Source organism: Girardinichthys multiradiatus, chromosome 5 (genome assembly GCF_021462225.1).
Source record: "Girardinichthys multiradiatus isolate DD_20200921_A chromosome 5, DD_fGirMul_XY1, whole genome shotgun sequence".
Lineage (NCBI taxonomy): Eukaryota > Metazoa > Chordata > Actinopteri > Cyprinodontiformes > Goodeidae > Girardinichthys > Girardinichthys multiradiatus.
The window spans coordinates 35,079,746-35,097,876 of NC_061798.1; positions in this window are offsets into that span (position 1 = coordinate 35,079,746).

An 18,131-nucleotide genomic window follows, 5' to 3' on the forward strand; every position below is an offset into this window, starting at 1 on the left:
TGCAATTATAAGTATAACGTAACAGTTTATTTAATTTATAATAATGCATGCCAAGTTTCAAAGTAGTTGCTATAGGAGAGAATCAAATAGTCTCTCCTTTGCTGTACTTTTCATATAATGATGTTGAATCTCACTTCAGTTCTGTCTTTGTGTGGATTTGTCTCTATAAACTATTTATTAGAAAGTGGCTGTGTTTATATTGAGCAGCAGCTAGGTTCCATCTGAAAACAGGAAAGTTTCCCTAATGGAACAAAATTCATTTGTGTCAGGGTTTAAAGGCCAATACACATTGAAATTAGTATAAACTGTTGAGTTAAACACTGTCAATCAGGTCTTTCACTTGAACTTCTATAACAAATCATAGGCTTCAATAAAACATAAGCTCATCAAGCTAAAGTGGAAAGAAATAAAGCAGAATCATATCAAAAAGTAGGAACAAACTTCTTTTGATTTGAACATTTTATGTATGAGAATGTACTAATACATATCATACAATAAAATGAATCGTATTGTATCATGTCATACATTATTTTGTCCAGACTAGGTCCTAAAATGAAGGAATTTAGTCTGTGTGAGAAAGACTAAATACCCACTTTCTGCTTCTTTAAGATTTATGACATTAAAGTCACAGTCAGATGCTGCTGATCAAATAACCTTTTAACCACTAACTGATTATCAGTTATAGGATCATTATTTAATGAGTACTACAATACTGCTCACTTCGTTGCAGACATATGAATTTTATTTAGCTGAAGCCTTGCACCAGTAATTCAAAGAAGTGTCAGAGAGCAGCAGCCAAGCCCTGAGTTACATGACACACCAACAGCTGCATTGTTTTGGTGAGAAACTATGGGTGTAGACCGCTCTTGTGCCATTGGCGCAAATGTTTACAGTGATTTAATCTGCGACCATGTTCACATTTTGGAAGTAATATGTACTTAACACGTAGAACGCATTATCGACACACGTCGACAGAGCATCAAAACATCAAGTCACGTGTTTTTGGCACCCTTGGCCTTCCTCAGACTCATCTACAGAGATGCAGCACCAGGAGTTACTGGCTGACAGTCCAAGAAACACAAGGCTAAATAGAAGAAAACTTCTGTATCTAGCGTTTTTAAGAAAGCCTCTAAGCAAAATGTCAGGCACAAATTATTTAAATAAAATAATTGACATAACCCATAGAATATTTTACAGTTAAAACTTAGTCGTCTGATGTCATTTAAAGGGATGCAGGATTTCAACATATGATTACAGTATAGCCTCTAAATTTGTGAGATGATTCCACAAAAGTCTTAAAAATGGCAGTACAATTTGATTATAAGCCCCAGTAATCCCCACTCTTTTACAAACAGTTTTAAACCTTCTTGGCCAAATAAATGAAAAGCATTTCGAAATAATCACTGCCTCCCAATTTACTACACAAAGATCAGAGCCAAGTTTAACTTTAGACTGTCTCAGTCTAAAATGCTGCACTGGTTTACATAACTTCATGACTTGTCTGTTTCAGAACATTTAAATGGCTGGTTATCTATTGCTGATGTATGTTGTTTCTGGAGTGCTGAAAATAAAAACAAAGGATAACCAAACTGAACCGAACAGATAACTGTGACCAAAACTGAGAACTAAACTGTGGATTTTGACAACCATTCCAAACCTACTGCTCGCCAATCCCATCAGAATCAGTTTGTTAGTCATTTATATTGGTGCAATAGTATAATGCTAACAGGAAAACGCCAACAATATTCTTTGAAGAGCAACTGTTGCTACTCATAAATCTGGGAAAGGTTATAAGGTTATTTTCCAACAACTTGCATACCATGATTCTACTGTGAAAAAGATTATTCACAAGAGGGAAACATCCAACAAAACTGCTAGTCTTCCCATTAGAAGACTCCAGCAAGTTCACCCACAGGTCATATCATGTCATGCTCAGAGAAACTGCCAAACTCCCAAGAGCTGTATGCCAGTCCCTACAGACCACAGTTGCATTTTAAATGCTAAATTTCATGACAGCACAAATAGAAGAATACCAAATGGGTTTGGCCACTGATTAAAGGGTTTCCATAATCCCCCTTCAGTTTATTTGTTTAGAGGAATGTGGGGAACCCTGCAAAGTCCTGAGCTTTTGACAGTGAACATCAAAGTGTGATGTTCAACAATAATGAGTAGCATTACATTTGATGGAAACCAAATACAATATACAGGTCCTTCTCAAAATATTAGCATATTGTGATAAAGTTCATTATTTTCCATAATGTCATGATGAAAATTTAACATTCATATATTTTAGATTCATTGCACACTAACTGAAATATTTCAGGTCTTTTATTGTCTTAATACGGATAATTTTGGCATACAGCTCATGAAAACCCAAAATTCCTATCTCACAAAATTAGCATATTTCATCCGACCAATAAAAGAAAAGTGTTTTTAATACAAAAAACGTCAACCTTCAAATAATCATGTACAGTTATGCACTCAATACTTGGTCGGGAATCCTTTGGCAGAAATGACTGCTTCAATGCGGCGTGGCATGGAGGCAATCAGCCTGTGGCACTGCTGAGGTCTTATGGAGGCCCAGGATGCTTCGATAGCGGCCTTTAGCTCATCCAGAGTGTTGGGTCTTGAGTCTCTCAACGTTCTCTTCACAATATCCCACAGTTTCTCTATGGGGTTCAGGTCAGGAGAGTTGGCAGGCCAATTGAGCACAGTGATACCATGGTCAGTAAACCATTTACCAGTGGTTTTGGCACTGTGAGCAGGTGCCAGGTCGTGCTGAAAAATGAAATCTTCATCTCCATAAAGCTTTTCAGCAGATGGAAGCATGAAGTGCTCCAAAATCTCCTGATAGCTAGCTGCATTGACCCTGCCCTTGATAAAATACAGTGGACCAACACCAGCAGCTGACACGGCACCCCAGACCATCACTGACTGTGGGTACTTGACACTGGACTTCTGGCATTTTGGCATTTCCTTCTCCCCAGTCTTCCTCCAGACTCTGGCACCTTGATTTCCGAATGACATGCAGAATTTTCTTTCATCTGAAAAAAGTACTTTGGACCACTGAGCAACAGTCCAGTGCTGCTTCTCTGTAGCCCAGGTCAGGCGCTTCTGCCGCTGTTTCTGGTTCAAAAGTGGCTTGACCTGGGGAATGTGGCACCTGTAGCCCATTTCCTGCACACGCCTGTGCACGGTGGCTCTGGATGTTTCTACTCCAGACTCAGTGCACTGCTTCCGCAGGTCCCCCAAGGTCTGGAATCGGCCCTTCTCCACAATCTTCCTCAGGGTCTGGTCACCTCTTCTCGTTGTGCAGCGTTTTCTGCCACACTTTTTCCTTCCCACAGACTTCCCACTGAGGTGCCTTGATACAGCACTCTGGGAACAGCCTATTCGTTCAGAAATTTCTTTCTGTGTCTTACCCTCTTGCTTGAGGGTGTCAATAGTGGCCTTCTGGACAGCAGTCAGGTCAGCAGTCTTACCCATGATTGGGGTTTTGAGTGATGAACCAGGCTGGGAGTTTTAAAGGCCTCAGGAATCTTTTGCAGGTGTTTAGAGTTAACTTGTTGATTCAGATGATTAGGTTCATAGCTCGTTTAGAGACCCTTTTAATGATATGCTAATTTTGTGAGATAGGAATTTTGGGTTTTCATGAGCTGTATGCCAAAATCATCCGTATTAAGACAATAAAAGACCTGAAATATTTCAGTTAGTGTGCAATGAATTTAAAATATATGAATGTTAAATTTTCATCATGACATTATGGAAAATAATGAACTTTATCACAATATGCTAATATTTTGAGAAGGACCTGTACAAATATGCAGTCATGATAAAAATAAAGTCCTTCCCATTTATGTTTTTATTCCCAAATATAATTCTGTTGGACTTCCTGCAGTTCCTGCAGTTACGAGCAGTCAATATTTTATTTCCATAGATTTATTTTAATTGGTTCAAGTTGAATGATGACTTGGCAATATTAGCTCCTGTATTAAAAACTGAGAGTTTTCTTGACAATGGGCTTGGGATCATTGTTTTGCTGAAAAAAATAACCCTCATTTCATCTTCTCTTTCTAATCCACAATGTTCCAGTGTGCCAGTAACTATGATGAAAGACAGTCCCACACCATTACTTTCTCACTTCCAAAAGTCACTGCTGGTAAGGTGCTGTTGGGGTGTGGTGCAGTGCAGTGCCGTTCCTCCTGCAAACATGGTGTCTAAGATAGCATTCAAAAATTTCAACGGTATGACCAGACTTTATTAGTTCATTATTATTTCCATTATTTCATCGGCTCGTCCAGATCTTCTGTGGCAAACATATATGCTCTTCCTTCACCATTGGAGGTTTGGAGGTCTGCACTGTGACCATGCTTACAGCCCATCACAGTTGAGTCCAATATTGTTTTAATGAAAAAATATACTCACTAATTCCAGGTTTTTCAGTAGCACTCTGAGAGTTGTCTTTTGCCTCTTGGAAACCTGAATTATTTATCTGAGTCCTCTGTCAGAAATCTTGCTAGAAGCACCTGGTTGTGGCCGGTTTATCATAAAATTATGTTCTGTCCAACATTTATAACTTTACTGGTGTTTGGTGTTCAGAATTTTAGAAATGCTGTCATTATGTTTAGCAAAAATAATAGCTGATTTTCTAAACACTTCTAAAGTAGCTGATTTTAACCAACACTACTAAATATTAACTGATTTCAGCCTTTTTGTTTGGCTTTCTATTACACATAACTCAGTTTATAGACCTATTCATTTTGACTTGATGGGTGGATTACTCTGGTTGTTACTATAGTGTAAATTTAATGTCAATCGCAATATATTTACAGAAAAGATGTAAATGACCACAAACCTAATTCAGGCTAAAAACATTCACAGAAACAGATTATTTTTTATTGTGAATTCTTTATTTATGAAGCTTTAGAGCAAATAAGGGTGCTCTTGTTTTCACTGTTCCATTTAGAGGAATTTTATGTGTGCTGTTTTTTAAATTGTATTAGGTAAACAATGGTAAACAGGAACTCTAGTGACAATATGTACAATTTTTTGAAGATTTTTTTTATATGCCAATTTCTGTACCTTTGGTGTGTTAAACCTTAGGATTTATACTAAACGCTGTCTAAGGAATATACATTATTCATCTTTGTAAGATGTTGCACATGTAAAATATACAAAAACAAAATCAGAAATCAAACTAACAGTATAAGAATACTACAAAAAATATTTCCACCCTTTTGATAACTCTCCTGTGGGAAATCAACTAACGTTGACTCTCTTTATAACAACTTTATGACGACCACTTTCCTTTAGCATTAGTAGAGGCCCGACTGAAAGCCAAACATTTACCAATGTTAAATGATATAAATGTTGTTAAACCATTCAGTCTCACAGACTATCAAAAATCATTTGGAAGGAGTAATTATTTTCCTCTCCGTTTAGCAATCTTTTCTACGTATGGAATAAGTAAGCAGTTTTCTGTATATTTCTCAGGATTAAAGATTATTTATTTTCAAAGCTAAAATAAACTTTTAATTAATGATTATGAGAAAAATCCATGGGAGGTACAAATTGAGTAAAAGTAGAATCAAATACATTTTTAATAACACTAAGATCTGCTTGCTAATGATTAGCATGGTTAAAGACACAAACAATTTTAAAAAGCTAAATCTACTTCACAAACTACCACTAAACAGGGGAATTGATGTTCAAAATATAAAGCTGATTAAAGATGTAAAATTTGTCAAACGTTTATCTGCTTTTTAGTAGTCTAAAAGAAAGAGATTTGCAGCCTTATTTGGATTATGATCTCTAACTGACAGGGGAAGAAAAAAGGCCAACAAAATTAAAAGTTTTTTAACCATCTGGACTTCACAGCTGTCATCATTAGAACCACCACTAAAGAAAGAACTGATCACTCTGCATGTGGTCTGAAATTGGGTTGTTTTCTCACTCACAGACCTGCAGGATCTTTTCTCATAAGGTTCCTTCTCTTAGTTGGGCTGACAGAGAAATCTCTGCACAAACACTTGTTGTGTCTGCCGAAAAGGCTCAGTGACAGGCAGCCTGTGGCTCCCCTTTGCATTTAGAGCTGAATTAGATGTGAAGGGAAACATGATCAAAGAAAGTTTACTAAATAAAACTGCATTTATCCAAAGTGGTTGGAGAATATTTTAAATCTTGCACAGTTTTACAGAAAAATAGACAAATGTAGAATAGCGTTCAATGCAACAAAAAATTGGCATAACTGAAACTTGGAAGAATAATTAGTTCTGTCTCCCTCAGCTTAGCAAAGCTTCTTGGTGTGTTTTCTGGTTCTGTCTTTCTGTGTATCCGGATTCAGCTCACCATGAGCTTGTGGGAGAGGGGCTAGTCAGTCAATTAGAAAGACACATCATGTTATACAGCCAATAAAAAAAAATGGGATTCTACTTATTATTCAGTACTACATCACTGCACCAAATAAAAAGAAAGGTTCACATTTACATTTTGACAACAGAGTACAATTAACAATGGACTTTTTTAAAGCTTTCTGGCGTTGTAACGTAACAATATAAGGTCATTCAAATCAGAGAAGCTTTAATATATTTTGACAAAACATTTAGAAAAAATTTTTATTTCAGCAACTGTTGGGATAAATAAAACACTCATAATTTAGGGTTTTGGACTTCCAATCTGCATTGAATTGGGGGTTATGTTTGGAAAGATGTATGGCAGTTAAAATACGTCACATCCAAAGTGTCTGAGTGTACTCCAAGAGAAAAATGCAAACCAAAAGGGGAAAACACCAATAACATGCTTCAGTTTTATTAAGTCATTCATGTTATTATGATTAACCAGGATTAAAGATTTTATTTTAGAATTGTGACATTAAATGAAGGACTTCCAGTTTTTTCGGGGTTTTTTTTCATTTAACATGAACGTTTGTGAATTCAAGTTGAATATATCAGCTCAGTTCTGCCAAACTGTCTGAGTGTATTACCAAGATAGGGGTACATGATTTACAACATTAAAACAAGATAGCTCAGTATTGATGAAAAATGGCTTTTATGGAGAGAGGTCTGAGAGCTAAGCCGCCTGGTAAATGCAGCAATCCAGTGTGTAGAGTGAAGAAGATGCCCTGGAAGATATGGTGCCTTTGTTGTCTGACGAGCGGTAGGCGTGCCAGGTGGAGAGCCGAAGATCTGTGGGTCCCTTACACACACACACACACACACACACACACACACACACACACACACACACATACACACACATTTTCCAACCTTTTTGACATTCTGCTGAATAGTCTGTGCATTTGTCAGTGCTATGTTTTGAAAAGGTTTTTATTGCAATGTATGTACTTGAATGGAATCTGTCTGATTTGATTGAATTGATTCTGTAAAGTGCCTTGAGATGACACGTGCTGTGAATTGGCACTATACAAATAAAACTGATTTGAATTAAATTGAACTTGAGCCATCATTAATACGGGTTATTGTAGTTTAACCATATGCTATTTCAGAAACGTATTTCTTCCCTGTTAATTGCAGTTTATTTTGTAGTAGAGCCCTATTAAATACTTAGAAATGTTCTCATCTTCTACAACAAAAGCATTTGAAACAATTCAAAATTAATAAATCACAAACCATATCTTCAACATTGATATGTGAAACCTTGAAATAGAGGGTTAATCATTTAATCTGGACATATTATTCACAATTTATTTTTACTTCAATTTCCAAACGAAAATACTGGATAATTATGGGAACATAAATGACAATGTTTTCTACTATTTGATTTAAACTGCATTTTATTAAATAAGAGATTTAAAATATTCACCAGGGTTTATTCTATTTGTCCTGTAGATGTAAAATTTTTACTCAAAATTTCCATCTGGTTTTATTGTTATTCACACTCATTACTATTTTTAATATCCATAAAGCTGCATACATGGAAGTGGATGAAGTTTTATTATCACACCTAGTGCTAATAGCAGCAAGAACCGATTTACACAGTGAATCCTTACTGGCTTTGAATCCCTCTGATCATTAAGCTGTTCGATAGAAGTGACAAAATGACCTTTAAAAAGAGCATCAACACCTGACCTCAAGGACATCGACAGGTTTGCCCTTTGACCCTTCATTAAACAGATACTATCACATCACAGCTGAGAGTGGGCCGCTTAAATCCTTGAGGATGCTTCTGGTACTTCAAATATCTTCCAAGTGAGTTAACCTCATCTGGCGGACTAATTATGTGTGGACTAAAGCTGAACCAGTAAATTTAAATGATTGAAATCAGTCATGATGCATTGCATTCATCACGACTGATTAAGACATTTAATTTGTGGTCTTTTTCCTTTTTTTATTTTTTATTTTAATTGTCATCTGAGCCAAAGCAGTCACGCATCATCTTTATGAAAATAAATAGATGCACAGATAATTAAATAAATAAATAAATACAATTTCAAACATGTAATACATTTCCGATATGTAATTTTAGCTGGTTCATCATTAAAAAATGATTAAATAACACTTTATGTTTTGGAGCTATGTCAAACTGTGTTGTCGCCTATTCAAATAAAATACTATTCTTTTCTTAATAAATAATACAGTCAGTCATTTTCTATACCGCTTCTTCCATAGTGGGTCACAGGGAAACTGGTGCCCATCTCCAGCAGTCTATGGGTGAGAGGCGGGTTACACCCTGGACGGGTCGCCAGTCCATCGCAGGGCAACACACAAACAACCATGCACACACTTATTCACACACCTAAGGGCAATTTAGAGTGACCAATTAACCTAACAGGTGGGTCTTTGGACTGTAGGAGGAAGCTGGAGTACCCGGAGAGAAACCATGCATGCACGGGGAGAACATGCAAACTCTATGCAGAAAGACCCCCGGCCGGGAGTCAAACCCAGGACCTTCTTGCTGTGAGGCAACAGTGCCACCAACTGCGCCACCGTGCAGCCTGATAAATAATACATTTGAAAAAAAATTATTACTGAATATTTACACAAAATCTGATACTAGACAGGCAAACTAGTGATAAATCTCTTTTTGCACAAGTAAAGGAACCCCAGATATTGGTAATTATTTACAGAACAAAGTCTAACCTCTAAAATGTTAGTATGGGAACTGACAAATGTTGTGAAACAACCAATCACCTGATCTGAGGTATCAAATAAATAATAAGCATTTGGTAGTTATTGTTTTAATTTGCGGCCTCCTGGATGAAGTCTAACTACAGAGGCTGATCAGCTAGAACAGATTGTTCTGCAGCCTGCATCTATATAACTTTGGCCAAAGATGATGTGAAACTGAGGAATGTTTAATACATTAATGCAATAGGAAAGACTCTTATGCAATATCTGCATAGAATTTCCACTACAGAATGACATTTATTGTACAACAGTTTTTTATCAAATATCAAATATATATATATATATATATATATATATACAGTACAGACCAAAAGTTTGGACACACCTTCTCATTCAAAGAGTTGTCTTTATTTTCATGACTATGAATATTGCAACTTCACACTGAAGGCATCAAAACTATGAATTAACACATGTAGAATTATATACTGAACAAAAAAGTGTGAAACAACTGAAAATATGTCTTATATTCTAGGTTCTTCAAAGTAGCCACCTTTCGCTTTGATTACTGCTCCGCACACTCTTGGCATTCTGTTGATGAGCTTCAAGAGGTAGTCACCTGAAATGGTTTTCCAACAGTCTTGAAGGAGTTCCCAGAGATGCTTAGCACTTGTTGGCCCTTTTGGCTTCACTCTACGGTCCAGCTCACCCCAAACCATCTCGATTGGGTTCAGGTCCGGTGACTGTGGAGGCCAGGTCATCTGGCGCAGCACCCCATCACTCTCCTTCTTGGTCAAATAGCCCTTACACAGCCTGGAGGTGTGTTTGGGGTCATTGTCCTGTTGAAAAATAAATGATGGTCCAACTAAACGCAAACCGGATGGAATAGCATGCCGCTGCAAGATGCTGTGGTAGCCATGCTGGTTCAGTATGCCTTCAATTTTGAATAAATTCCCAACAGTGTCACCAGCAAAGCACCCCCACACCATCACACCTCCTCCTCCATGCTTCACGGTGGAAACCAGGCATGTAGTCCATCCCTTCACCTCTTCTGCGCCGTACAAAGACACGGTGGTTGGAACCAAAGATCTCAAACTTGGACTCATCAGAACAAAGCACACATTTCCACTGGTCTAATGTCCATTCCTTGTGTTCTTTAGCCTAAACAAGTCTCTTCTGCTTGTTGCCTGTCCTCAGCAGTGGTTTCCTAGCAGTTATTTTACCATGAAGACCTGATTCACACAGTCTCCTCTTAACAGTTGTTCTAGAGATGTGTCTGCTGCTAGACCTCTGTGTGGCATTGACCTGTTCTCTAATCTGAGCTGCTGTTAACCTGCGATTTCTGAGGCTGGTGACTCGGATGAACTTATCGTCCGCAGCAGAGGTGACTCTTGGTCTTCCTTTCCTGGGGCGGTCCTCATGTGAGCCAGTTTCTTTGTAGCGCTTGATGGTTTTTGCGAATGCACTTGGGGACACTTTCAAAGTTTTCCCAATTGTTCGGACTGACTGACCTTCATTTCTTAAAGTAATGATGGCCACTCGTTTTTCTTTACTTAGCTGCTTTTTTCTTGCCATAATACAAATTCTAACAGTCTATTCAGGAGGACTATCAGCTGTGTACTGTATCCACCTCCTGCACAACACAACTGATGGTCCCAACCCCATTTATAAGGCTTGAAATCCCACTTATTAAACCTGACAGGGCACACCTGTGAAGTGAAAACCATTTCAGGTGACTACCTCTTGAAGCTCATCAACAGAATGTCAAGAGTGTGTGGAGCAGTAATCAAAGCGAAAGGTGGCTACTTTGAAGAACCTAGAATATAAGACATATTTTCAGTTGTTTCACACTTTTTTGTTCAGTATATAATTCCACACGTGTTAATTCATAGTTTTGATGCCTTCAGTGTGAATCTACAATATTCATAGTCATGAAAATAAAGAAAACTCTTTGAATGAGAAGGTGTGTCCAAACTTTTGCTCTGTACTGTATATTTATTATTTCAAGATTTTTTTGCAGCACTAGTGCCCTTTATTTTTCCCAGGATTTTTTTTGACAGTAGTTAGACAGGATTTGGTGGCAAAGAGAGACGGGAAGACATGCAGCAAATGTTGCTGGGGCCAGGACTTGAACCCAGGACAGCTGCGTGAAGGACTTAAGCCTGCGTATATAGGTCGCGCGCGTAACCCCTGTTTTTCTGTTTTAAATAACTGTTGACAGTCTATTCAGCAAAATGTAAAACATTGTTCTTTTGTCCTAAAGCCTAAAAAAGAAATACAATTATGATTTTTTTGATTTTACCATAATAAAACAAATGTTATATAGAAGTTGTTTTTTAAATCTCTGTGAATTATCTTTTGTCTTTCCTCTCTTTCCTCACCTGTGATAAGGCTAACTATAGCAGAGTGACCTGAAAACCTCTGAAGTTGGAAGCCTGAGGAGTTGATGAGTCAAGGGTGAAAACGAGTAGAGCCAGCACAGTTCCCCTCCATTACTGCAGACCAGAGACACGTCCCTTTGTCTTCACATACTGCGGGCGGCCAGTGAGGTAGTCCATTATCCAGCAGGGCACGTGGTGGTCCACTCCTGACAGCTCCAGCTTGATCCTCAGAAGTCCAGCCTGCATGGTATTGAAAGTACTAAAGAAATCAAAGAACACAGTGCTATCAGGCTTCTCCAGATGGGTCAGAGCTCGGTGCAGGAGGTAGATGATGACATCTTCCACCCTGATACCAGGCTGGTAGGTAGACTGCAGTGAATCCAACAAAGACCTCACATGGAGGCGAAGATGTTTGAGGACCAACCTGCTGTAGCTGCAGAGGTCCAGTTTTTATTGATTACATTTTGTTGAGCTGCAAAACAAGCCAATGTTTCACACAGGATGTCTTCACGCCTACTGTGTGAAAATGGCAATCATTCTCACTTTTAAATCAAAATGTACAATTGAAGCTTAGTCTCTGCACCCCAAAACTGATGGAGCAATGAGCAACTTGAGCTACAAAATCTCCTGGAAACAAAATTGGTTTAGAAATAAAAAAATAATAATAATATCATTTCAGTGTACAGTAAGAAATTATAGTTGACATAATGATTTAATAATGATAAAAGCTTAAAAGGATGGTGCCTCACTTCATTGATTTTATTTGGGCATGGCCACCTGCCTGTCTGTCCAGCTCTCAATGGGGGGGGAGATTATATCCCTTAGGTGGTGTGAGAGCAGCTGAAGGTCCCTGAAGATGTGCAGCCATGAAAAGAGTCAGTTGGTTGTGCAATCATGTAGTCGCACACTGAAATTCACAGAGGTGCACCACTCTCAGTTCCAGTGCTGCGCTGTGATGATCTTCCCCTTTTCACTTGAGATCCTAGACTTAAGCTCTACCTATCTCTGAGTGGACTGTAGCTTCTCAGCCCTGGTCAGCCACTAAAAACAAAACACAGACACAGACTGGATATTAAGTCTAAAATCAGAGTTGCTTTGCCTACTATGCCTCCAGACTTTATGATTATTTTGAGGACAATAAAGCATGCTCAGCTCTCCCATTAATTCCTACAAATTCAGGTTTTTGAATTTAGTTTTAGATCCAAGATTGAGCTTGGAGCTGCTTAACATTTTTAAGTATTTAGCTACTGATAGGTAGTGAAAAGAAAACTTAAATTTGTAAACTTGAATGCTTTTGTACTTTATCTTCTTGCTTTTTTCAGTTGGTGGATAAAAGCTGCTACTGGAGAAACAGATTTTTCTCTATATAGTACATTCTTAAATATAGTTTCAGTGAAAGGATTCCCAGCTAAAGCTACATAATTTGAGGTTTATTTAAATACTTTTCGATCATTGAGCTTTTTATGTCATGTATGAAAACAGAAACAAAGTGTGCTGAAAATGATTGATATTGGTTGGTCTGATTGGTATGTCAGCCTAGCCTCATGATTAATGAATTATGAATTTAAAATTCTTACTTAGATATTAAAATATTCCTTGACTTGGGATGCGGCTTGTCAGTAAGAGGTAATGGTGTGTCCCGAATCCTGACCAGTTGAGAACCACTGACTCAGGTTACGTATGACTGGTCTACATATGTAAGATGACTATCTGAAAAACACCAAAATCTGATTCTCCTTGACTGAACATCCTTGACTGAATATCCATATAAACCACTGAAAGCTTGTTCAATGCACAACTGACAGATATCTTTTTTGTTTTTGCATGTGGCCCTTGGTGTGTTCACCACTATCCACATCTAAATCAGTTTTGTATCAATTATTATGTAAAGGTTCATAGGTTTATCATGTGGAATTGTTTATTTACAGTGACAGATGCCATCTTACTGGGTGCTTGTGCTCGCTGGATTGACAGTATAGCATAAATGTCATCAGGGAGAGAGAAATCAGTACCCTGCCGAGACAAACGTCAGCCATTTTAAATTTTAAAAAAGAACTCGTGAAGAGACAGATAGACTGCCTGTGGGGATGGAATATCAAAGGTAATCAGATCTGATCTTTCACCTTCATTCACTAGTGGATTTGATAGCTGCTTGTGATCCTACACTCATCTGGAGTCTGTGCATCAAGAGCAGGAAAATCTGTTCTTACTGTCCAGCTGAAAGAAGATGTACTGGTTGATTTTGACTCATTTGTGGTCAGCTAAAAGTAGTATTATTTATTCCGTTTTGAAATATTCTTATGCCCCTGCATGTATCAAGCTTAGTGAAAATTTTCGATGTCCGATGAGCTAACCCCTCCGTTTTACTTCCCTATTTCTAAGGGGATTGCTCAATCCAGCTCTCCAGACTTCTCTAAACCTGGAAGGTCTTACTAAGCAGGTTTACTGGAAAATCTGTTTAAGTTGGTGTCGGGAAATGACTCGCTTAACCTCCAACAGCCCATCTTTTTCAGAAGTCTCGCCCTTCTTCAACTGGTGGCTTGGACAACTGAGTAGCCCACAGTGGTCATCCACTCCTCGACAGTCACTTCTGTTAACGGCTCCTCATTCCCTATTTTACAACTTGCAATGGGTATATGGGTTAGGTTGATTTTAGTGGCTCGGCACGAGCCCCAAGGGCATTGTTTTAAGAAGTTTGACTTAAGGCAACCTATAAAAACCTCCTAAAACCATTTGGAACCAGGCAACAAGACTTTTTACCACCAACAAAAAACCCAAAAATAAGGTGACTCAAATAATTGACTGTTCACAATAAATCTAGAATTAATAATTAGTAATGCTTTTGCAGGGATCAGTAACAGCTTAAAAATCAGCAAAACTTAATTTGAATAATAGAAATAAATCAATCAACTCAACCTATCTTTCCCTAATGCTGAAACTGGTAAGGCTGAAGAGGCTTTGGAGACGGAGGCTCACCATGGATCCGAATGGAACGATTTCTTTAGTAGGCAACGAGTGATTGTCTTCTTGGGTGAAAGGCAAAGCTTCAGTTTTCTTCCTCTGTGGACAGGCGCTGATGCTCAGAGTTTCGATGGTCAAGTTGGAAAAAAATTAAAAAAATTAAAAACATATGCTTTGTTGGCATATGTTTCAAAAGTCCAAAGGCTGAATAGTTGAAGGAAACCTTTGAGGTGTAATTGAGGTTAGTTCAGGACTTCTAGAAGCCTGAAACTTAGAGCAATCAGTTGTTCACTGACCAAGTTCACTTCAGTTGTCTTGGTAAAAATGCAACAGATGAAATTCAGATTCTCAATTTTGAGTTGCAGCTCTTCTCAGGGCACACGGGTTGATCCTCTTTATAATGCAGAATTGTCAGCGGGGCTGCGTCTCTGGTCTTCTAATTCATCTGTAGCTTCTTTCTCCGTCCGATCTTGTTCGCTGGTCTCCTGCGAGGAAACAACCCCGTTTCTTTTTTTGGCACAATTTTTATAGAGCAGATAGCCTCACTGCTCATCCCCTGTTGCCGGGCAAGCCCTCCCATCATTGAGTTACGTGGTCGCCGTGACTTTTTGGTGCTGTCTCCCAGCCTCCGTAGACATTCGTAAACAGCCCGCAGCTGGCTCCCTGTGTTATGACTTTTGCCTGTTTTTCGAACTTCAGACTGATGAAAAACAGCGTGCACCTGGATTCTCGTTTCTCGCTCCCATGCTTGTTATGACTTGAGCTTGCTCGTTGACCTTCCATCCATGCCCAGTTCCCGTGAAGCTGGCTCTCCTCTGCCCCTCCTGTCCTAATGTTATGACTCTGCCTCTGGCTCCCAGGCCATGGTGCCCTCCTTATCTGCTCAGCCTCAAGCTTTCTAATACAGTATTTCTCTGCTTCACGTTCTCACACCAGTTACAGCTAAAAAAAAAAAACATCACTTCATTTTTATTCATACATCACAATTAATTAGCATTACCCCTCTTCATTACATTTAATACTTGTAGAAAAATAGAAAATCATCATACATTTTCTTTGATTATACTTGTAGTTTTCTACTTCTGAAAAAGATAAGACAGTCACAGTTAATGTGTGACTCCATACAGGCCTCTTCAGTCCTCAGTTCCAGAATGCGAAGATATACTTATTTTACTGTTTCATGACATCTTATGTAATATGATCATTATTTATTTGATACTCTAAAGACTAGGCTCTCATTTCATCGTATGTGATTGTTGTTAAACTCAATCATAGTGATACAGTTCTGCAAAAGAAAGAAGAATTTAAACACACCAAATGGGCCCCCCAGACTTCAAAGCTTTAAAATGTAAACATTTAATGCTGTATATTTCATTGATCTAATTATGAGGGTTTAATACATTTCTGCATGGATATATGGAAGGATCTCACCTCATTTTGACAAAATGTACTACTTCTACTAATGAAGACTCATAAGTTATGAATGCTAACAAGTATGTTGGTTATTCCTATGACGGCATGGAGAGGTGACACTGCCATTTTCATTTCAATTACTGGAGGAGATTTTTCACAGATGCACAACATGAGGTAGGGGAGCTTTCCTGTGGCTAAAATTATTGGCAGGATTCATGGCATTCAGATCCACAGGGCTTCACAGACCCGGTGATGGGCAGAGGCAAGGATAAAGAAGAATTGCTCATATTCATGGCTGCAATGGAAAACTTGGACATTCAATGAGTTTGGCATAAGGTAGATGTAAGTCTCATGCTGAATTTAAATATGCTTGTTCTAATTCAAGGTGTCTCCTTGTAAACATCTGTGACCTGAATGACATCTATGACTGGCAGAGCAGAATATTCACCCTTTACAACACACATGGAAGTCACTGAACTATACTCTCACCAACTAGCTGCCAAATTTAAACGATTACAACCTCTGACAAAAACCTAAGCAGCACACAAACCACTAAGCTGACATGGAAACTAGTCAAGCATGGGCTACACTTAGAACCAGAAAATCTGATCCACCAACACTACACACAAACATTAACTTTGCTCCAACTCTTTTCTGTAGACAAGTTATTTAAATTCTGGATGAACAGTTGGGAGCCTGTTAGCTCAATCAAGCATTAAGCTGGCTGATCTTGATTTCCTGTGCTGCCTGACTGTCTGCCATTCATTTTTATAGCAAAACCTAACCTGAGCCTAACAAACCTGCAAAATATTCTAAGGGTGCCACTTTAGACGAAGTTTGCATCACGTTAGGACTATACTATACAGAACATTGTTAGATTTTACCTCGGAAGTTAGCAGTCCCAAATCTATGTTTAGATGTAATCAGGAAAGTCCCATATAAATTGGTTAGAATAAGAAATGAATCAAAATACATAACCATTAAATAAAAAAATGGTGAGAAATAAGAAAACAAAAAAAAAAATTAAAAACTGTTTGTTTTTATGATTCTTCATCATAAGCTCACAAATATTTTTTGGGGATAACAAACTTCGTTTTGTCATGATCCTACGGTGGCCGGGGTACGGTGGCCGGGGTACGGTGGCCGGGGGGTGCAAAACACTTTTACAAGTACCGAAACAAATTTACATTTTAGAAAACAAATTTACATTTCAGAAAACAATTTAACAAGATGCGAAACAAATTTACATTTCAGAAAACAAATTTACATTTCAGAAAACAAATTTACATTTCAGAAAACATTTTAACAAAATGCGAAATAAATTTACATTTCAGAAAACAAATTTACATTTCAGAAAACAAATTTACATTTCAGAAAACACTTTTACATTTCAGAAAACAAATTTACATTTCAGAAAACACTTTTACATTTCAGAAAACAATTTAACAATATGCGAAACAAATTTACATTTCAGAAAACAAATTTACATTTCAGAAAACAAATTTACATTTCAGAAAACAAATTGACATTTCAGAAAACACTTTTACATTTCAGAAAGCAAATTTACATTTCAGAAAACAATTTAACAAGATGCGAAACAAATTTACATTTCAGAAAAAAATTTACATTTCAGAAAACAAATTTACATTTCAGAAAACACTTTTACATTTCAGAACAATTAAAATAATAACATAACATAAACTGTTAGAAATCACTTGTGTTAAACGTTCACTGTGATGACTGCCAGCGGGAGCTTAGTGCCGATAGTCCGGTCAGATCTCTACCGGGCTCGCTGGTAGGGCTGGCGAGGCGAGCCGGTTACTACGGTGGGAGCGGAAAACCCCGAACACGTCGGAGCACGTTTGAAATTAAGCGATGTCTAGATAAATCAAGCAGATATTTCACGTCTACATAGTTATATTCCCGCACTAAAAACATTGTAGAAGTTAATTTGTCTCACAGAAAGTGTAATTTTGCACAATTTACTCACAGCTTTTGTTGCTATGGTCCGCCATGGCTTCCCCTGCTTGACCAATCCGCTTCGACCCGCAATGAATGATGGGAAATGATGGGCCGCGAAGGATTCTCACGACCCATCCTTCAAATCGGGCAAAAGAAGGACACATTTGTCGGCCGCATTTGAGGGAGTCATGATTCATGAATTGGGACAGCCTTCGTCGCCGCGCTGTAACGTAATCGGCCAACGAATACGGCCTTCGAAGGATGCAGCCCCTGAGCGTTGGTACATTCCCTTTCCGGTTGATTTTCTGAAATGTAAAAGTGTTTTCTGAAA